Below are 22855 nucleotides of genomic sequence, written 5' to 3' on the forward strand. Positions count from 1 at the left end.
ACACAATTTTTTTAGGGGAGGGCCTAGATATCTCTTTAAAAATTACCTTTTAAATTTTGAATTGGTAGAAAAGCTTTTAAATATATATGCAATTTTAAAGTGCAATAGCAATTGCAATGGAAAATTCCTTAGATATAAATACTTACTGGGCATATATGCTTTATAAAGTTGTGCAGCTTACATGTAGTATAATATAGTTGTGATGTAATCAGTAGATACACTCTTTTTTAGTAGCACAAGAGATTTCATTTTATATAGAATAAGTTTGATATTTTAGTGACTGAAATTCTGAAAGTTTAAATAGAAATAAAAATTTTATCCAAGCAAATAAATAAGAAACTGAGATTTTAAATATTTGGCACTTATAGAGCTATGTTCATGTCAGTAGCATTGTAATTAGGTCACACTTTAGAGTCATGTTTATTTGACTAGAATTTTCTAACTTAATTAAAAGAATTAATTAAACATTGTATTTATGCATTTACAAAGTCAAATATTGTCCATTTTTTCTGAAAGCTGGTAGAATTTCCTGTTCCACAAGTCTTCTGTTCAAGGAAGTGGCTATTTTCACTCGCATTCCTGTGAAGAGACCACCAAACAGGCTTTGTGTGAGCAACAAGGCTGTTTATTTCACCTGGGTGCAGGCGGGCTGAGTCAGCGAAGGGAGATGGGGTGGGGCCGTTTTATCAGATTTGGGTAGGTAAAGGAAAATTACAGTCAAAGGGGGCACTCTGGCGGGCAGGAGTGGGGGTCACAAGGTGCTCAGTAGGGGAGCTTTTGAGCCAGGATGAGCCAGGAGAAGGAATTTCTCAAGATAATGTCATCAGTTAAGGCAGGAACCGGCCATCAGGATGTGTACGTGCAGGTCACAGGGGATATGATGGCTTAGCTTGGGCTCAGAGGCCTGACATTCCTGTCTTCTTATATTAATAAGAAAAATAAAATGAAATAGTGGTAAAATGTTGGGACGGCGAAAATTTTTGGGGATGGTATGGAGAGATAATGGGTGATATTTCTTAGGGCTGCTTCCAGTGGGATTAGGGGCGGTGTGGGAACCTAGAGTGGGAGAGATTAAGCTGAAGGAAGATTTTGTGGTAAGGGGTGATATTGTGGGACTGTTAGAAGAAACATTTGTCATTTAGAATTATTGGTGGTGGCCTGGATATGGTTTTGTATGAATTGAAAAACTAAGCGGAATAAGAGAAGGAGAAAAACAGGTATTAAAGGTCTAAGAACTGGGAGGACCTAGGACATTTAATTAGAGAGTGCCTAAGGAGATTCAGCATAGTCCTGCCAGCAAAGATTATTTATTTACTTTAAGAGTTAAGAGTGGTAGTTTGGGGATAGCACCAGGAGATATCAGCTGTGATGACTTGGAGAAACGGTGTAAACCAGCAGTGTAAACAAGAGCAGGGCATGTATGGGTAGTTGAGAACGGTGAATAGGAGTATGACTAGACAGAAGATAGTAGGGATGACAAGTTTTTTGGGGCACAGTCCAAGTTGGTCTGGTGTCTGGAATGACACTGGGGCCTAATAAAAAGGAGCATCTATACAGGAGCTCAAATGGGCTGTACCTTGTAGCATTCTGAGGACAGGCCTGAATTCTGAGAAGGGAAAGTGGTAAAAGTATTGTCCAGTCCTTTTTAAGTTGGTGGCTGAGCTTGGTGAGGTGTGTTTTTAAAAGACCCTTAGTCCGTTTTACTTTTCCTGAATACTGAGGACTGTAAGGGTTATAAAGGTTTCACTGAATACCAAGAGCCTGAAAAACTGCTGGGCTGAGTTGACTAATAAAGGCCGGTCCACTATCAGACTGCGTAGAGGTGGGAAGGCTAAACTGAGGAATTGTGTCTGACAGAAGGGAAGAAATGACCGCGGTGGCCTTCTCAGACCCTGTAGGAAAGGGCTCTACCTATCTAGTGAAAGTGTCTACCTAGGCTAAGAGGTATGTTAGTTTTCTGACTCGGGGCATGTGAGTAAAGTCAATTTGCCAGTCCTGGGCAGGGGCAAATCTCCGAGCTTGATGTGTAGGAAAGGGAGGAGGCTGGAACAATCCCTGAGGGGTAGTAGAATAGCAGATGGAACACTGAGAAGTGATTTCCTTGAGGATAGAGTTCTAGGATGGAAAGGAAATGAGAGGTTCTAAGAGACGGGCTAGCGGCTCGTAACCTACATGGAAGAGGTTATGAAATGATGACAGAGTAAAATGGGCCTGTGAGGCTGGAAGGAGATATTTTCCTTGGTCTAAGAACTATTTGCTTTGCGTGGGAAGAGATTGATACGTGGAAGTTTCAGCGGGGGAGTAGGTGGGAGTGACCGATGTGAAGGAGAAAAACTGGCCGTGAGGGACAGAAGTTGGAGAGCTAGCTGCTTGTCTAGCCACCTTATCAGCATAAGCGTTGCTTAGAGCAATGGGATCTGATGCCTTTTGAAGGCCTTAGCAGTGAATGACTCCAGCTTCCTTTGGAAGTAAAGCAGCCTTGAGCAGAGTTTTTATTACAGAGGCATTAATGATGGAGGACCCTTGTGTAGTGAGGAAACCCCCTTCAACCTGTATAACAGCATGGTGGTGCAGAATATGAAAGGCATATTTAGAGTCAGTATAAATATTGACGTGTAGTCCTTTTGCAAGACTGAGGGCTTGAGTTAAGGCAGCTAGTTTGGCTTACTGAGAGGTAGTGGAGGGGGGCAGAGTAGTAGCCTCAATGATAGATGTGGAAGATACTATAGCATAGCCTGCCTTTGCTGGTGAGTGACGATTAGGCCTGGTGGAACTGCCATCAGTAAACTAAATGTGATCAGGGTGAGGAACAGGAAATAAGGAAATATGGGGAAATGGGGTGAATGTCAGCTGGATCAGAGAGATACAGTCATGAGGGTCAGGTGTGGTATCAGGAATAATGTGGGAGGCCGGATTGAAGTCCAGGCCAAGAACAATGGTAATTGTAGGACTCAACGAAGAGTGAGTACAGCTGAAGGAGCTGGGGGAGCAGAAAGTATATGTGTCAGGTGTGAGGAAGAAAATAGATTTTGGAAGTTATGAGAACTGTAGAGAGTGAGTTGAGCATAGTTTGTGATTTTAAGGGCCTTTAAAAGTATTAGGGTGGTGGCGGCCACCACATGCAGACTTGAGGGCTAGGCTAAAACAGTAAGGTCAAGTTGTTTGGACAGAAAGGCTACAGGGTGTGGTTCTGGCTCTTGTGTAAGAATTCTGACCGCACTAACCATGCCTAGGAAGGAAAGGAGTTGTTTTGTAAGGGATTGAGGTTTGGGAGATTAGTCAGACACAATCAGCGGGAGAGCACGTGTGTTTTTATGAGAATTATGCTGAGATAGGTAACAGATGAGGATGAAATTTGGGCTTGACTGAAGTAATGGGGGCTGTCTGTGAAGCCTTGTGGCAGTACAGCCTAGGTAATTTGCTGAGCCTAATGGGTGTCAGGGTCAGTCCAAGTGAAAGCAAAGAGAGGCTGGGTATGAAGGGTGCAAAAGAATAGTAAAGAAAGCATGTGTGAGACCCAGAACAGAATAATGGGTTGTAGAGGGAGGTATTGAGGATAGGAGAGTATATGGGTTTGGCACCACGTGGTGGATAGGCAAAACAATTTGGTTGATAAGGCACAGATCCTGAACTAACTTGTAAGGCTTGTCTGGTTTTAGGACAGGTAAAATGGGGGAATTGTAAGGAGAGTTTATAGGCTTTAGAAGGCCATGCTGTAGCAGGCGAGTGATAACAGGCTTTAATCTTTTTAAAGTGTGCTGTGGGATGGGACATTGGCGTTGAGTGGGGTAAGGGTGATTAGGTTTTAATGAGATGGTAAGGGGTGCATGATCGGTCGCCAAGGAGGGAGTAGAGGTATCCTATACTTGTGGTTTAAGGTGGGGAGATACAAGAGGAGGATGTGAAGGAGGCTTTGAACTGGGGGAAAGTGTGGCAATGAGGTGTGGCTGTAGCCCAGGAATAGTCAGGGAAGCAGATAATTTAAAGTGTCTCAGCCTAATAAGGGGACTGGGCAGGTGGGGATAATTAAAAGGAGTGCTTAAAAGAGTATTGTCTCAGTTGGCACCAAAGGTGGGGAGTTTTAAGAGGTTTAGAAGCCTGGCCGTCAATACCCACAACAGTTATGGAGGCAAGGGAAACAGGCCCTTGAAAAGAAGGTAATGTGGAGTGGGTAGCCTCTGTATTGACTAAGAAGGGGACGGACTTACCCTCCATTGTGAGAGTTACCCAGAGCATCTGTGATGGTCCTGTAGGCTTCCGAGGCAATTGGGTGGTGTCAGTCTTCAGCTGCTAAGCCGAGAAGATCTGGGAAGGAGTCAGAGAGCCTTGGGCCAGAGTTCCAGGGGCTCTGGGAGTGGTTGCCAGGTGAGTTGAACAGTTTGATTTTCAGTGGAGTCCCGCACAGATGGGATGCGGCTTAGGAGGAATCCCAGGCTGCGGGCATTCCCTGGCCTGGTGGCCAGATTTCTGGCACTTGTAGCAAGCTCCTGGGGGAGGTGGGCCTGGAGGAACACCTGGCCATTGTGGTTTAGGCATTTGGAAGTTCTTGTGTGCTGGAGATGTGGCTGGGGTTTGTCTCACAGTGGAGGCAAGGAATTGCAACTTTTTTCTATCATTGTACACCTTGAAGGCAAGGTTAATTAAGTCCTGTTGTGGGCTTTGAGGGCTGGAATTTAATTTTTGGAGTTTTATTTAAAGTTGGGAGCAGATTGGGTAATAAAATGTATACTGAGAATAAGACAGCCTTTTGACCTTTTAGGATCTAGGGCTGTAAAGCGTCTCAGGGTTGCTGCCAAATGAGCTATGAACTGGGCCGGGTGTTTCATATTTGATGAAAAAGAGCCTAAATGCTGACTGATTTGGGAGAGGTTGGATAAAGAAAAAGGAGCATTAACCTTGACTATGCCTTTAGCTCCAGCCACCTTTTTAAGAGGAAATTGCTGGGCAGGTTGAGGAGAGCTAGTCGCGGAATGAAACTGTAAGCCCGACTGGGTGTGAGGAGGGGAGGTGATAAAAAGATTATAGAGTGGAGGAGCGGAGGCTGAGGAAGAATTGCGACCTAGCTCGGCCTGGTGAGGAGCAGCCTGGGGAGGAGGGGAGAGGTCAGATGGGTCTGTAGAAAAGGAAAATTAGAAAGACTCAGCAATGCTTGGGGTTGGGACTGAGCAGACAGATGGGAGGGAAAGAAGGAAGATTTGGGACGAGTTGCATTGGGAACAGAGACTAGGGAGGGACTGATGTGTAAAAGACTGCCTGGACATCAGGCACCTCAGACCATTTGCCCATTTTACGACAAGAATTATTTAGATCTTATAGGATGGAAAAAATGAAAGTGCTGTTTTCTGGCTATTTGGAACTACTGTCGAGTTTGTATTGGGGTCAAGTGGCATTGCAGAAGAAAATAAGATGCTTAGATTTTAGGTCAGGCAAGAGTTGAAGAGGTTTTAAGTTCTTAAGAACACAGGCTAAGGGAGGAGAAGGAGGAATGGAGGATGGAATGTTGCCTATAGTGAAGGAGGCAAGTCCAGAGAAAAGAGAGAGTAGAGACACGGAGGGAACGGGTTCGGGGGTTCTTACCCTCCAGAAAAGCGGGAAAGGGGTCGGGGTGTGGAAATAAGAGGTTGGGGCGCAGAGATAAGAGGTCGGGGCGTGGAAATAAGGCATCGGGGCACAGAGATAAGAAGTTGGGGTATGGAAATAAGGGATGGGGCACAGAGATAAGAGGTTGGGGTTCTTGCCTGTCCCCCAGAAAAGCGGGACATGCTGCTAAGGGTGAAGGACCAAGGCAGGCGTCCCTGCATGGTCTGACACCTCTGAAACATGGGTGAATAATCAGAGAGGCATCCCTGCAATGATTAAACACCAAGGGAAGGCTGCCTTCATAGTCCGTGACCGGTGCCGGAGTTTTGGGTCCATGGATAAAACGTGTCTCCTTTGTCTCTACCAGAAAATGAAAGGAATTGAAATTAAGAGAAGGGAGAGATTGAAGGGTGGCACCAAGATTGAAAGGAGAAAGAGGTTGAGGGATAGTGAGAGACGTTGGAGAAGAGAGTAAGAAGAGGCTGCTTACCCGATTTAAAATTGGTGAGATGTTCCTTGTGCTGGTGGGTCTGAGGACCCGAGGTCGTAGGTGGATCTTTTTCATGGAGCAAAGAGCAGGAGGACAGGGGATTGATCTCCCAAGGGAGGTCCCCCGATCCGAGTCACAGCACCAAATTTCACTCGTGTCCATGTGAAGAGACCACCAAACAGGCTTTGTGTGAGCAACAAGGCTGTTTTTCACCTGGGTGCAGGCGGGCTGAGTCTGAAAAGAGAGTCAGTGAAGGGAGATAGGCGTGGGGGTGTTTTGTAAGATTTGGGTAGGTAAAGGAAAATTACAGTCAAAGGGGGGTTGTTCTCTGGTGGGCAGGAGTGGGGGTTCACCAGGTGCTCAGTAGGGGAGCTTTTGAGCCAAGATGAGCTGGGAGAAGGAATTTCTCAAGATAATGTCATCAGTTAAGGCAGGAACAGGCCATTTTCATTTCTTTTGTGGTGGAATGTCATCAGTTAAGGCAGGAACCGGCCATCTGGATGTGTACGTGCAGGTCACAGGGGATATGATGGCTTAGCTTGGGCTCGGAGGCCTGACAGCTGTAATGTCTGCATTTTGTACAGTTGTCTGGGATCAGCCTTAACATGAGTACTTTGACCTCTTGGGACAGTTGTCTTTTTCATATGAAAAAGACATACTGGGAAGATGTCCCAAGAGGTCTGAATAATCTGTACTGCCGCACAAAGAGAACTGTGGGTTTTCAAATAGATTCCTCATAGCAGCATCCTTATTGACTGAACTGTTACTCCCACTGCTCCGTTGTTGGTGATCTCATTGTGGATTGTCATGGCATGAAGGCTGGCTTTCAGGGTAAGCCCTAAGAAATCTTCAGGAGAAGGTAGTTTTCTTTTCCCCAAGTATTGTACTCAAAAAATTTTAAGAAAAAAACCAAACCAAACCAAACCAATCTGCTCTTTGCTTGTTGTTCTTTGGCCTTTGTTATTCTACCAGCAGATCTTCATACTGTTAAACTTTGAAAAATGGCATTAGATTAGTTAAATTTATGAGTTGGTGAAGTTAGAATTCTACAGACTCTAAATATATTTGAATTTGTTCAGAGAAGCCTCAAAAGAAAAAGGGCCTTTCCACTTTTCTATGATTTTCACATAGTAAAAGAATTAATTAAATATTAATTCTGTCTGTTATTTGTATATTCTCCTAGCTAACCCATTTCTAGTAGGTAGCTAAGATATTTATCTTAGTTCAGGATTTTTTTTTTTTTCTATGTGGACAACAGAAGACATCCTATTATGTTTGGTCAATAAATTAGTAACATATCTATATTGGTACCTAGTGCATTCTGGAAAATAAAATGGTTATTTGCAATTTCCAATTGTCCACTGTTTCTTAAAGAAAATGGAATGTCCAGATGATTTGTTAAAACTGCTGATTAAAAGTCGATGGGGCTGAATAATTGGTGAAATTTGAATATGAATTGTGGATTAGGTAATAGCATCAAAGTCAAACTTCCTAAAATTGTTCATTGTACTGGAGCCATATAAGAAAATATTCTTTTCTCAAGAGGCACAGACTGGCATATTAAAGGAGTAAAGAGATACAAAGTCTAAAACTTCTTCTCAAATGGCTCAGAATTTTTTTTATATGTACATATAAGTCCATATAAATAGAGAGTGAGAGAGAGATGAAACACACGTGGCAATGTTAACAACTGGTGAATCTGGGTGAAAGGTACAAAAGTATTTTGTATAATTCTTACATTTTTCTAGGTTTGAAATTATTTCAGAATAAAAAAGTGAAACGTGCCTTTGAATTAAGACTTAAACAAAAACAAGTGTGTGTTTCCAGCCACCTGAGAGACGTGCTCCTTTTTCTCTAATCATGTCTTTTATTTTTGTATTTTAAAATAAGAAGAAAGCATATCTATGACATTTTAAAGCATCTAATAGCAAGAGAGGTCAAAACTTCCATAATGGCCATGGAGACTGCCCATAGAAGCTACAGGAAATGGATTCCCTCAGGATTTCCTTCCTGTCGGGAATGAAAACAGCAGCCCTTGGAGAGCTGCCTCTTCAGTTATGTACTCAGGGGAAGATAGAGGTTTTATTTATTTCTAGCTTTTTCCTTCTGGTTAGAAATCAATTATGTGAATGTGCTAATCGAATTCCTTCACACTCATACAATTATAATTATAAGGAATAAATAAGTGGAAGGCCTTACACATATTATACCCTTTTGAGTACTCAAAAATCTTGGCTTTTGCCCAGTATAAAAGCCTGCATTTGATTTAAAGTGTTGCACCTAATGATATCAAACAGTTTCAGTCAGTTATTAAAGACTAGAGTAACTGTGATTAACTATCTGGGTTTTTCTGAACATCTACTTTATGTAATGTTATGCTTTTTAGTAAAGATAATTCCTTACATACTTTGATAAATATATTTTATTTATACGCCTTTGCAATACTTTTCAAAAATTAGAGGAAAAAGTCCCCATTCGACTGTTGGTCAGAAAAAAGGACCATTGTGTCATTAGCTCCTATGAATTAAGCCTGGCAAGGTGGGGGGTAGTAATCAGCATTAAATAAAAGGGAAAATTCAGGCTCAGAGGGCTGAAATAACTTCTTCAAAGGCAAATTCTATTTTAGTTTACAGCGTAATCGATGGCTTCAATAATAGAATTCTTCACAAAGCTATGAGTTTTCTTAATTATAGTGAGTTCATACTTAGGCATATGTAGTCATCCTTGGTCATTCTTTCCATTTGTTTATACTAATTTGCAATTTGAAAAACACTTTTTATTTTTATTTTTGCACTTGAAAGCTTCAGAATTTAAACTGCTTTGTAATTACCAATGGCAAAATATTTTCACGTCAAATTGCTGGGACTTTTTTTGTTTGTTTGTTTATTATTATTTTTCAAAATATTTCTTTTTTTATTATTTTGCTGGGACATTAATAATGTTGTGATATTTTGGTTTCTGTGATATCTTAACGGTTATGTTTTTAGCAATATAGTTCTGAGTGTTTTCCTACTTAAATGCTTTAAAAATTATTACTTTGAATATTGTTTCATTTCTAAACTCAAAATATGGTACAAGCCTATCACCAGTGCACTCATTTCATGTTGCAAAAATCCTTGAAAGACTTGCTTTGTATGCTAAGGGAAGAGCCCAGATTCCTCATATCTCTGAATGATGGTCTTTGGGGTTCAATCTTGCCCAAATCTCCATAACTGTTTTCTCACCCCTTGGCACCCCAAAACTTTCTTTAGGTATTGAAACCTAGAGTTCCTATTCTATGTCCCCTATCCTCTGAGGAACTACCATTCTATTCTATGGAATTCTATTTCTCCTCCCTCTCTTTATTTATCCTTAAATTTAAATTGAATTTCCATCTTTACATCCATAAGCAAAGCCCATTTATTGGTATGGCATGTCATGCAGAATTAGGAATTCCATGAACAGATTACATAATGAAAAAAGATTAAGAGAGAAAATGTTCCATGGTGCCTCAGGCCAATCTTAATGAAGCCATAAATATTTTCCACTTGTAGCTGCTTTTTTCAACATCTTCCTGGCTAGAAACCTTCCTAGCATCACCATATTTAATATTTGAGCAATGCTGTAGTCAAACTGAATACCCAACTGGGACCCTACGTAGTGTACACTTAGCCTCTGAATGTAAGCTTTGAGTATTGCAGCACATCTGAAACATAGCTTGGGAGGGAGGCGGAAGATGAAAAGGGAGAAAACGGAGGCTTCATGAGGTAGTGGGGACCCAAAGACAAATGCCTTCACATTCCATGGTATGGGGTAAAAAAAAAAAAGTGTAAGTGCCAAAAGGAGAAACTTCCTAATTTCTATCACAGTTATAGAGAAAGTCAATATTGTTGGATAGAACAAATGACATAACAACTGAACTAAACCTAACTATTAGGTGATCAAAACCAGTTATTTTCAAAGTTGACGCATATATAAATCATTTGGGATTCTTTTTACAATACAGATTCTGATTTAATGGGTCTAGGATAGAGCCTGAGATTCTGCGTTTTTAACAGGCTCCAAGGTGATGCTGCTGCTGCTGCTGGATTATAGTCTACACTTGGCATAGTGAGGCTTTAGAACACCCTCATTTTGTGTGTGTGTGTGTAAAATACATTTTATATGAAGGTCTTATATGAAAAATTAAAATATTTAGTATAACTTCTAATAAATACACTCTGACCCCTTGTGTGTAGATTAAAAACAAAAAAGCAATACAATGAAGAATCATCCAATTAAGCCTGCATTTTTTAGGATTAAATTTAGATGACAAGAATCCAAAACAAAGCAATTAGATCTGAAATTCTGAGACTATTACCTTACATTTGTATCAAGGAAAACAATCACAGCACACATTCTATTAATAAATAATTTTGATTCCACAAGAAGAGGATCTGAATCATCTGTTCTCTTATGCTGTGCTGCCAAGGCTCATAAAAGCTCTGCAGCAGGCGAGCCTCTGTGTCCTGTTACACCATGGCCTTCTACCAACACAAGTGTTTGTCCTCTAGAAACTTTTAAGTTGAGCCCTGCAAAATTTGCACTTTTTGTCTTTCTAGGTTTGCAATATTGATATTCCTGAGTCCGATGTTTCTTTCACATTTTATTTGGCAAAACTAAATGATAATATGTATTTGCGTATATATTTACATAGTTCCATACACATATTTATTTATATTTATATAATACTTTAAGTTGTTTTCCATATACTCTCCTGTAATCTTCTCAATGATTTTGTGAGTTTAGCTATTTTCTCCATGTTACTAGTAAAAAAACTAAGGCTTAAAGATGTCAGAAAACATGCCCAGGATTTAATAAGTGGCAAAATCAACACTCAAATCTAGGTCTTTGGGTGAAAATAATCTCAGTTTCTTTCCACCAGGTCTTACTTATTTTCATCACATAGAACATATGTAGAGGCGATGTTATTGTGAAACCAAAAGAATAATTGCTAAGATAGCTTAAATAAAGACTGCAGAGAAAGAACAAAGAGACATCTTTCCAAATACTGTGACAAAGTCAAATCTAGAATCCAGTTGCGTGGCTGAAAGGGATATGTTAGCTCTGATTAACAAGTTTTGACATGTAGCAGATGACAGACAACAGGAAGAGGCCCAGAGCATGTAAGTGTGCAGACTTCCAGTCATTTTCAATAAATGACTGTGTCAGTGGAACATCAGTAACCCACGATTTCCTTTAAAGTTCACTCTCTTAAAAATAAAAAAATAGGGACAATTTTAAAACATTTAATTATATTTTATTTTAAGTTCTGGGATACATGTGCAGGATGTGCAGGTTTTTATGTAGGTAAACGTGTGCCATGGTAGTTTGCTGCACCTATCAGCCCATCACCTAGGTATTAAGCCCCATACACATTAGCTATTATGCTGATACTCTACTTCCCCCTGCCCCCTTGACAGGCCCCAGTGTGTGTTGTTCCCCTTTCTGTGTCCTTGTGTTCTCATTGTTCAGCTCTGACTTATAAGTGAGAGCATGCAGTGTTTGATTTTCTGTTACTGTGTATGTTTGCTGAGGATGATGGCTTCCAGCTCCATCCATGTCCCTGCAAAGGACGTGATCTTATTCCTTTTTATGGCTGCATAGTATTCCATGGTATGTATGTACCACATTTTCTTTATCCAGTCTATCATTGATGGGTATTTGGGTTGATTCCATCTCTTTGCTATTGTGAATAGTGCTGCAATGAACATACGTGTGCATGTATCTTTATAACAGAATGATTTGTATTCCTTTGGGTATACACCCAGTAATGGGTTTGCTCGGTCAAATTGTATTTCTGTTTCTAGGTCTTTGAGGAATTGCCACACTGTCTTCCACAATGGTTGAACTAATTAACATTCCTACCAACAGTGTAAAAGTGCTCCTGTTTTTCCACAGCCTCACTAGCATCTGTTGTTTCTTGACTTTTTAATAATTGCCATCCTAACTGGTGCGAGATGGTATCTCATTGTGGTTTTGATTTGCATTTCTCTAATGATCAATGATGTTGAGCTTTTTTTCATATGTTTGTTGGCCACATAAATGTCTTCTTTTAAGAAGTGTCTGTTCATGTCCTTTGCCCACTTGTTAATGGGGTTGTTTGTTTTTTTCTTGTACATTTGTTTAAGTTCCTTGTAGATTCTGGATATTAGACCTTTGTCAGATGGATAGTTTGCAAAAATTTTTTCCCATTCTGTAGGTTCTTTGTTCACTCTGATGATAGTTTCTTTTGCTGTGCAGAAACTCTTTAGTTTAATTAGATCCCATTTGTCAATTTTTGCTTTTGTTCCCATTGCTTTTGATGTTTTCATCATGAAATCTTTGGCCGTGCCTATGTCCTGAATGATACTGCCTAGCTTTTCTTCTAGGGTTTTTATAGTTTTGGGTTTTACATTTAAGTCTTTAATCCATCTTTAGTTAGTTTTTGTATAAGGTGTAAGGAAAAGGTCCAGTTTCAATTTTCTGCATATGGCTAGCCAGTTTTCCCAGAACCATTTATTAAATAGGGAATCCTTTCCCCATTGCTTTTTTTTGGTCAGGTTTGTCAAAGATCAGATGGTTGTAGATGTGCGGTCTTATTTCTGAGGTGTCTATTATGTTCAATTGGTCTATGTGTCTGTTTTTGTACCAGTACCTTGCTATTTTGGTTACTGTAGCCTTGTAGTATTGTTTGAAGTTGGGTAGCGTGATGGTTCCAGCTTTGTTCTTTTTGCTTAGGACTGTCTTGGCTATATGGGCTCTTTTTTGCTTCCACAGGAATTCTAAAGTTGTTTTTTTTTAATTCTGTGAAGAATGTCAATGGTAGTTTCATGGGAATGGCACTGAATCTATAAATTACTTTAAGCATATGGACAGTTTCATGATATTGATTCTTCCTATCCATTAGCATAGAATGTTTTTCTATTTGTTTGTCTCCTTTCTTATTTCTTTGAGCAATGATTTGTAGTTCTTGAAGAGGTCTTTCACTTCCCTTGTTAGCTATATTCCTAGGTATTTTATTCTCTTTGTAGCAATTGTGAATGGGCATTCATTCATGATTTGGCTCTCTGCTTGTCTGTTGTTGGTGTATAGGAATGCTTGTGATTTTTGCACATTGATTTTGTATCCTGAGACTTTTCTGAAGTTGCTTATCAGCTTAAGAAGTTTTTGGGCTGAGATGATGGGGTTTTCTAGATACAGGATTATATCACCTACAAACAGAGACAGTTTGACTTCCTCTCTTGCTATTTGAATACCCTTTATTTCTTTCTCTTGCCTGATTGCCCTGGCCAGGACCTCCAATACTATATTGAATAGGAATGGTGAGAGAGCGCATTCTTGTCTTGTGCCTGTTTTCAAAGGGAATGCTTCCAGCTTTTGCCCATTCAGTATGATACTGATTATGAGTTTGTCATAATTGGCTCTCATTTTTTTGAGGTATGTTCCATCAATACCTAGTTTATTGGGAGTTTTTTATATGAAGGGATGTTTAATTTTATTGGAGGCCTTTTCTGCATCTATTGAGATAACCATGTGGTTTGTGTCTTTAATTATGTTTATGTGATGAATTATGTTTATTAATAATTTAAAAATTATTTAAAATAGCAATGTTGGCTGAGTCAGGTAGCTGCTGCTATTTTTGGTGATTTTTCGTATCTTGTTTAAAATTGAAACTCCTGTAGTGTGGTATGTGTTTGGGGATGGGGGAGATTCACAGTTTAATACATATTTATTATGTAATTCAGAAATACCCTATATTCTCCTATTAGGTTCTCTTTCATTTCCTGGCTTGCTGAACTATTGGAGACTTGAGCATTGTTGAGCTTCACTTCCTCGTAAACACCTCTGCCACCTAGTGGACTACTTGAAATCACTTAGGTTAGCTCTTTTCTGGGTGTATTTACGTACCAGTATGTAAAGGGTTCAAATGTCACAGGGAGCGAACTAGGAAGTATAACTGGAGATGGCTGTGAAACCTGGATTTATGTGTCGACTCATGCTAAGATGAATTGAGTGGTTAGCCTGTACTTAGGTAAAATGTATTTTGTCTCCTGAGGTCTCCACACTCACAGGGATAAGCTTCCGCACTCTAAGTAGCTGTTTTGGTTAGCGCTATTAAGATGAGCTGCAAGGGGCATCTCATAAGAGGTGCAAGGAAAGACCCTTAGGACCAGGATTAAGGTGCTGGAAGAAGAGCTGGTCCTTGGGTATTGCCAGTAGGAAATAATAAGACTCTCTGGGAAGCCAGCTGGAAATCTGCTTGAAGAGCCAGACTTCAGGCCAAATATTTATGGCACGTGTGATGAATTAAAACAATGTCCTTACTATTACCACTTAATAAACAATAATTATTATTACTAGTTGAACTTATCATCTGATTTGCATGTTCTATTTTATCTTTGTAACCATAGGGTAGGCTGCTCTACAAGTTGCTGCCTTTTCATAATCTGAGATTAATTATCTTAAAAGTGCTGGGAGTGAAATCCTCCCAGCATTAGAATGAATTAGTATACTGACTGTATTAGTGCAAGGTTTAATTTCGGGCATCTCATTTTCAGAAAAATCAAGGAAATTCACGGGTGAGCAAAAAAGAAATACAGCCTATAAAGAAAATTAAATTGAATTGAGATTATTTTAATCTGGAGATAAAGATTGTAAATGCATTAAGTAATCATTTTCCCAGGATGAGTATATTGGAAGAGTCTTTATAGTTCTATAAGACATTAGCTGAGGAATTCCTCAGTGGGGTATAACCCGATCTTCTCCTTACAATATGCACAACAAAAGCACCCTGAAGATAGGGTCAAAACTTCTGGTTTCAGGTTTAGAATTTAAATTTAGGTCATTGGTTTTCTCTAGAATTTAACATATTTATTTTAAAGTTACTTTCCTAATATAATTTCTGGAAAATTAGAACTCACCTAGAACTCTCCTAAAATCTAACTTCTCCTAAGTCTCATAAAGAGTCACTAAGCAGTTCTGAACATATTGCAGGGAATAACAGGATTTAAAAATTGATACAGATATATAAAACCGTATAAAAACAAGATGTGTAAGTAATAATGTATATTTGTATGTATGTGTGGCTTGATTTAATTAATAAAACATTGGGTTCATTAAGAATCATCAAATCAGAGTATTCCTCTACTGACCTTGAGAATATGGATTCTTAAGTTAAGAGTTTCTTGATGTAAAGTTTTATTGCCTTAGGGACACAACACCTCACACAGTTCGGGGGTTCTTTTGAGAGAGAAAAAAACAACACAGAAAGAGAGAGAAGGGGGCCTTTTAACATGGAACATATTACTGGGCAAGAAACAGTTGTCTTTCGTCTTTTGGATTTTGGCTCCAGACCTGTTGGTTACTGGGATGACCTGCACAGTGTTCTCTATGTTCCTCGATTCTGAATCTGGTGTGGTTGTGCAGTTCCTAGCTCACTTGGTGCCTGCTGTGCTCATTTTCTCCTTGGTCCATGACTTCGCTCTTCTGGTGACTTGTCCTGGTTGGACACACTTGAACACTCTGCCATAAATTTGGGAGTGAAATGTCAATATCGAAGCAGGCTACTTACTTATGAAGAGACAGTAGCCACTGCTTATACCCAGTTTTTCATATTTTATTATTATAGTAATTTCTTTCTTTTCACAATGATAAGTATTAATATATCCATTACTAGAAATTTTAGAAAATACATTTAACTTCAAAGCAAATAAATGACTGTAAGTCTACACCACATGAAAAAAACTTCTGGCGAATAGAATTACAGACCAATTTTCCAGTGAATAAGCACCACTTTTTAAACAGAAATAGGACCACATTTTATATTTTTTCACTTTAAGATATAATGCCCATTTCCCCATGCCATTGTATTTTCTTACAATGCCATTTCTTAATTTCTGCAGAATAATTGATTGTAAATATATCTCATTAATCAGTTCCTTACTTTGGACAAATTTAAATTTTTAGATATTAGATCTTTTGTGAGAAAGACCACTCTGTTTGACAAAATTTGATTGTAATCAAAATGAACAGAAAATTTATTATATGGTTTCTTTTTAGAGTTAGCATGCAAGTCATGGTTTTGATTTTTACTGTTTTATGCTTTCTTTCTTGGTTTGGTTTTTGTTTATTTTTGGATTTTTGTTTGTTGGTGATCCAAAAAATAAAAATTTTTGAGGTAAGATATTTTTCTTTGCCAGAATCTGGTACAAAACTGATGGTATATGAAACAATAGAGCATGTAAAATATCATGTCACTCTTATGTGGAGAATGTTGGAGGTTTGATTTATTTGATCTTTTTCCTGTGAAAGTTTATTAAAATCTTCTCAAGCATATCTGAAATTGAAAACTAAAACAACAACCTCAGTATGTGGAGTGAATGTATAGAGTTGTTCAACCCTCCCCAAAAGGCACCAGATAAAATCCAGCTTGTAAAACAAGGTAACAGTTAAAATTATTCCATAGCAAATATACTGAGCCAGCTTTCCATGCCAACTCATAAATATTTCCATCCACATGCACTTTCCAAAGGGTAGTCTCCCAGTTGCAATTAAATTCCAAGCCATTGAATATTTTTTGGCTTCAGTAATTTTGCCTATACACAATTAACATTCTGAAAATGGCATCCTCAAATTATTATAACTGTAATACATTTTTCTTACAGAAATGTAGTTTCAAATCTTAGGTATTACAGTATAATAGGATAGATTCCAAATCTAAAGACCTCTTCATTAATGAAGTGATAAGTACACAGTGTTCTTCTACAGATGAACCCATAAGCAAGAGCTTTAAACACAATGGTTATACTAAGAAAAACTAATAAATTCATCAAAATCAAATACTAGCATGATGAGTTCAACCTTGAAACAGTGAAGACTCAAGTGTTTGATTCTAAAAAATGCAAACACTGACTTTCTAAGTTTCTTGTGGCAATTAACTTTGTATAATTCTATTCTTCAAACAACTAGACATCCCATGTAATTACATCCTTTGTAATTCTGCTTAATCTTTATTGTTATTTACTTTAAAATATATCATAGTGTGGTAAAAATTATTATTTGTTGAGTGCCCACTATCTTTTAGCATTGATGTAAGCATCTTTGATGCTTACATAATCTATGAGGGAATTATTGCTATTCCTGTATTATGCACAAGAAAACGGAGGGTTAGAGATGTTGAATATCACCAATGTTGCACAGTCTGGAAGCTGTGGAGCCAAAGTTCAGACTTTGGACTGGAGGAAATAAGTGCCACAAATTAGATTCCTGAGGGTAAACTATTGCCTGAAAGAAATACAGCTACAACATAATTAGTTTTAGTAACGATTTTTTAGCCTAATTTTTGTTTCTATTTTTTTGGTTTACTAGAGAACTGTAAATTAAAGATGGCAAAATAAGTCCTAAATATAAACTAAACCTGCACTGAGGCTACTGTTCTTATATTTTCTGTTGGTGCTGATGAAATCTAAATTTGGAAATAAGAGTCAGAACTATAAAATTATTGAAAGGTTAAAGATCCTTTCTGGTGATGCCAGTAGTCATTTCAAATAAGTATTTCATATTACTTCAATAATGTTTTAATGACTATACCATTCTATCCTTTTGTAAAGTTTACTACCATTTGCTTTCCATTAGAAAATCGCTTTAAATTAAGGGCCTGTTAAGATGGAAAGTCCATAGGCTGTAAGAAGTTAATAAATCAGAGAATATTCTTTTGCATTTCACCAAGGATCTATATACATAAAGATTAAAGTATAAATTCCTGACTTTTGAATTTTTTTCTATCCTCTTCCGTAGCACAGCTATTACCAGAGTAGAGAACATACTCTTTTAGCGTCTTCCAAGGCACTTATGCCTCCTGAAGTGTGTCCAGTAATAAAAGGTACTTTACTTCTACTTGAAGCCAGAGCAAAAACTGCTCAAGCCAAGATGAATTAAGCTACCTGCCAGCCATATTCAAAGGAACCAGAGAGGCAGTAAGCCTCTGTGACAAAGCTCAGGTGAATTCCTGCTGCCTGGAACATGGTGCCTTATAAACTGTTGTGTTAAGTGTTAAATTTCTACCCTCACTGTATTTCTCCAAACAAATGGCATTATTGCCAAAAGAAGGCCCGGAATGTCAAAATAAAGTGGTGCAGTGGAAAATTCAACAAGTAACGAGTGTTCAGATTAATCATCAAGGAAATGAATAGCCTTGGCTTGATGCTTAGGAGTTTAAGAAGACTGGCAGCATTTTTGAGGCACAGCATTTGGAGCAGGCAGCACATTGCCCTTTCTTAGAGGTAGTATTGTGGAATAGAAAGAAAACTGGATTTGTTGTGCAAAGAGCTGAGCTTTAAAAGGGAAGAGTGAAAGTCTTTCCCATTTGATCTCATTAAATCCTCACAACACGGGCTAAGGGGTTAAAAGATTTGTCCTAAATCAAAGCTAGAAAGCAACAGAAATAAAACCTAACTATGGGTTCATCTGACCCTGGAGCTTATCTTCTGGCCACCCTTATTATTTAAACAAGATTATAATCATGTTCAATGCAATCACTTTTCTTGAGGGGTCATCTTAGTATTACCTGCTTCAGAATCATTTGGAAATCCCCATCTTGTTCCAGGCCTGGCAATCCAGCCAGTCCATAGATGTGCATTGTTACACACATTAAAATTTGACAGCTGCCGCTCAAAAAGAGGTTATGGAAGACTCTGGAAAAGCACACATCGAAAACAATACTTTCACTATTTCATCTTTAAAAGTTATTCAAAATTAAGTTTAACACAGGTGTGCTCTGAGAATAAGAAGCTATTTGAAAATAAACCAACAACACAACTCCATAAAGGAGGCCTGACGAAATATTTGATCTTCACTGGAAAATAAAGCAGGCAGGCCAAGAGTAGGACAAATAATTTCTTGCTCCAGGTCAACACAATTCTTGTGTTTTATTCTGGAGCCTGAAAGACTATCAAAAGCAATCATATTTTTCTCACTTTGGGGTATACACATACCTATTTGGATTTTGTTTTGTAGCTGGCTGATAACAAGGAAAAGCAAATGAAATCATGGAATGAAGGAAATCTTCCAGGCTTTTGGAAACTACATACCTGGAACTGAATGTTTACTGGGTACATGGCCTTGGACTAATTAAACTTTTGTGGTCCCAGATTTTATATCTTTAAAATTAAATGATAGTGATAATAATCTTAAGAACTACTTTGTTTTGTTGCCATGAGTTTATATATATAAGACATGTAAAGCATGTAACACATCCTGATAAAAAGAAAATAGTTAATCAATGGTAACCTATATCATTCTTACTATAAGTGCCACTCATTAGAGAGAGAACATAGCATAGAAATGTGCTCATTGCATGTATGATATTTAAGAGAATCTGTTTTGTAAGCCATTAAGTAAGGAGATATATCTCTCCTTGAGCATTGTTCAGAGGAAGCCAATACATTCTATAAATAATTCTATTCTTCACATGTCTTGAAACATTCCTAAGGGTTTTGAAATAGTAACTTAATATTATTGAAATTTTTATTAGATTTTAGTTCAGAAATACTTCGTCTGACTGATACCTGTATAGGACAAAAAGCCGACCATGCTCCATCGCCACAGTTTTAGCCTCTAGCATTTAAGTTTTGTTCTAAATGTCAAAAGACAATTTAAACTCCAGAAATTTTAGTTTGGTAATGAATGAAGTTGTATCTATTAGATATATGAGTGTTATATTTTAACCTATTACCAATGTTTTAAAAATAATATTACTTGAAGTGTGTCTACAAAAAAGAGAGTATTTTAATTTGATGGTATTCCTAATTACATGTACTTTAGGTAGTTCTGTACAACTTTTTCTGTATGTAACATATCATTTCATACCAGGGAAAATCTATTTTAAGTTAGGTGAGTAAAACATCTACAGCATTTATAAAATTATCATATCAACTAGTGCCCCATGAAATAAAAACATGGGTATGTGTTTGCTTGTTGAAGTTTGATGTTGTTTGTAGGAGGCCTATTAAAATAGGTGTACTTAAACTTTGACTAATTTGGGCAGGGAAAGGAAAATCTTAGGAAAAAATCTCATCAAGCCTTGTTTTTTCTGGCTCTTTATATGTGAATATCATTTTGGATGGAATAATTATTGCTGGGAGTACAATCACAAACATCAGGAACTCTCCAACATGTTTCCCATGTCAATGGACACTGAGAATCATGTATTTACACGAGGAGAGTTAAAAAGTCTGGCTTTGTAAGCTTGTTACCCATAGCGCCATTCATAGACAAGTATCCCAGCAATACCTAATATTTGTGAGTATCCCAGCAATACCTAAATATTTGTCTATAGCTGAGTAATTTCTCCTATCAGCTAGAAATTTCTTCTTATCCAGTGCTTATACTGACATAACAGTCTTTGAGAAACTTCAAGACTTCAGTGTAGGTACTTGCGTAATTTTTTATTATAGGTAGCTTTAATACATTTATCACATTTCAGATTTCTTAAAAATGGATAAAATATATTAAAGTTGTAAAAAATTTTCATTACAATTTCTTTTTTTACCTATGGGTTAGTTTCTAAATATATGAGATAAATTTGTTATTTCTTTTTGTTAGTAATTTCTAACTTAATTGCATTGTAGTCATAGAATGGGGTTTTGTGTGACCTAACTTTTTGAAACTCTGGGGACTTGCTTTATGGCCTTAACATGATTGAGTTTGTAACTGTTCCATGTGTGCTTTAGAAGGACATGTACTCTGATGTTGAGGTCCATTCATTCAGTGTTATATATGTTGAAATTTTCTATAGTTAGCTGATTTTTTAATCCACTTGATCTATCAATAATTGGAAGAGATATGTTAAAATCTTCCATTATGATGGTGAAATTGTCTAATTATTCCACTAGTTCCCTCAATTTGTTTGCCTATATTAATTATCAATTAAAAATAGCTTTATTGAGAGAGGATTCACATACTATACAATTCACCCTATTAGAGTGTACAATTCAATGGTTTTGGAATATTCAAAGATAATGTGAAACCATCGCCACAGTCAATTTTAAAACATTTTTATCATCTCAAAAAAAAAAAAAACCCTCCATACCCTTTAGCTATTACTGCCTGTCTTCCAATACCCCACCTTTAATCCCAAACAACCATAAATCTACTTTATGTTTCTACTAGTTTCTATGTCCTGGATTTTCACATGAATGAAATCATATAATATATAGACTTCTGTGACTGGCTTTTGTTCACTTATAATATTTTCAAGATTTATTTAAGTGGTACGATGTATCGATACTTCAATTCTTTATGGGTAAGTATATTCCATTATATGGATATACCACATTTTGTTTATTCATTTGTGTATTGATGGACATCTGGGTTCTTTCCACCTTTTAATTATTATAAATAATGCTGCTATAATTATTCATGTACAATTTTTGTGTGGATATATTTTTGTTGGGAATATACCTAGAAATATAATTGCTAGGTCATATGGTGACTTTCTATTTAACCACTTTAGAAACTGCTAGATTGTTTTTCAAAACAGTGGCACTATTTTACATTCCCACCATCAATATTTGAGGGTTCTTATTTATTCATATCCTTGCTGACATTTGTTATTATATTGTTACAGGATTCCTTCAGGGCTACTTGGCCAGCTGAAAATTGTGGCCACGGCTGCCTCTGCCCAGGCCTCGCTTGGGGACTGCTGGGCTCCCTCCGCCTGCTTGGCCTGGCAGGCTGCATTTGGCTTGCAGCCAGCCCAAAGCCCATGCCTGCCATAGCTCCAGCTCAGCCTGCAGCTGGACTGAGCATGCCACAAGTGGCTTCCATGTTGGGCACTGGTGTCTAGACAAAGGGAACACGGTGGTGCCCAAAAACTCAGTGATGCCAGCAATCATGGAGACACAAAGGGTGTTACAGCTCTTGCTTGGGGAATCGCAAGGTCTGAGTCCCCAAGAAATGTCAGAGCTCTTCACTCCTATAGCTCAGCGAGTGGGAGTGTTACAGCTCTTTTTGCTCCCACTGTTTGGCAGGTTCTGGGTTCTTGTCTTGAGACCAAGAGGAATGAGGTAGGCAGACACCAGAGAGTGAGTAAAGCAGAGAAGAATTTTATTGAGCTACGGAAGGAGAGCACTTAGCTGTGAGAGATGACTCGAGAGCAGGTGCATTATTCATGTACCTCAAGAGCAGGTCTCAACTTGAGAGCCATCTGTCATGCTGAGTCCAGGGCTTTTATGGGCTTACAATGGGGAAATGCATGCTGATTGGTCCATGGGTGGGCTTTGGAAAAAGTATCATTCAATTGGTTAAAAGGCATCATCCAGAAGGAACTGATAGAGAGGGTAAGGTGGGGATAGAAGTTCTCACTCCATTCGTGGACTCTATCCAGAACCAGCAGCTCAGTTTTCAGGCTTTAAACTGTCTTTGGCTTGAAGGTTGGATTTTACCAGAGACCCATCCCTGTATGCCTAGGAATTTGCGTGTCTTCTGTCACTGTCAATATGACTTTTTGATTCTAGCCATCTTAGTGGGTGTGAAATAGTATCTCACGGTAGTTTTGATTTGTATTTTTCTGATGACTAATGTTCTCAAGCATCTTTTCATGTGCTTATTGGCCATTTGTATATCTTCCATGCAGACATGTCTATTCAAACTATTTGCCTATGTTTTACATTGCGTTATTTGTCTTCTTCTTATTGAGTTGTAGAAGTTTTTATAGATTCTAGATACAAGTTAGTCCCTTTTCAGATATATGATTTGCACATACATATGCACACATATAAGTGCATA

At 38.1% G+C, this 22855-nt stretch overlaps 1 long non-coding RNA gene across 2 annotated transcripts in view; it reads left to right on the forward strand.

Moving 5' to 3' along the window:
- Positions 1 to 11597: 11597 nt before the first annotated feature.
- LOC134739859 (uncharacterized) overlaps positions 11598 to 22855 on the forward strand; it is a 68141-nt gene continuing 56883 nt past the window's right edge. For both annotated transcript variants that reach the window (XR_010126915.1, XR_010126916.1), the window contains exon 1: positions 11598 to 11704. This is a non-coding gene — a long non-coding RNA (uncharacterized LOC134739859). The remainder of the gene's footprint in view (positions 11705 to 22855) is intronic.

The sequence above is a fragment of the Pongo pygmaeus genome, chromosome 6 (assembly GCF_028885625.2).
Source record: "Pongo pygmaeus isolate AG05252 chromosome 6, NHGRI_mPonPyg2-v2.0_pri, whole genome shotgun sequence".
In the NCBI taxonomy this organism is placed as follows: Eukaryota; Metazoa; Chordata; class Mammalia; order Primates; family Hominidae; genus Pongo; species Pongo pygmaeus.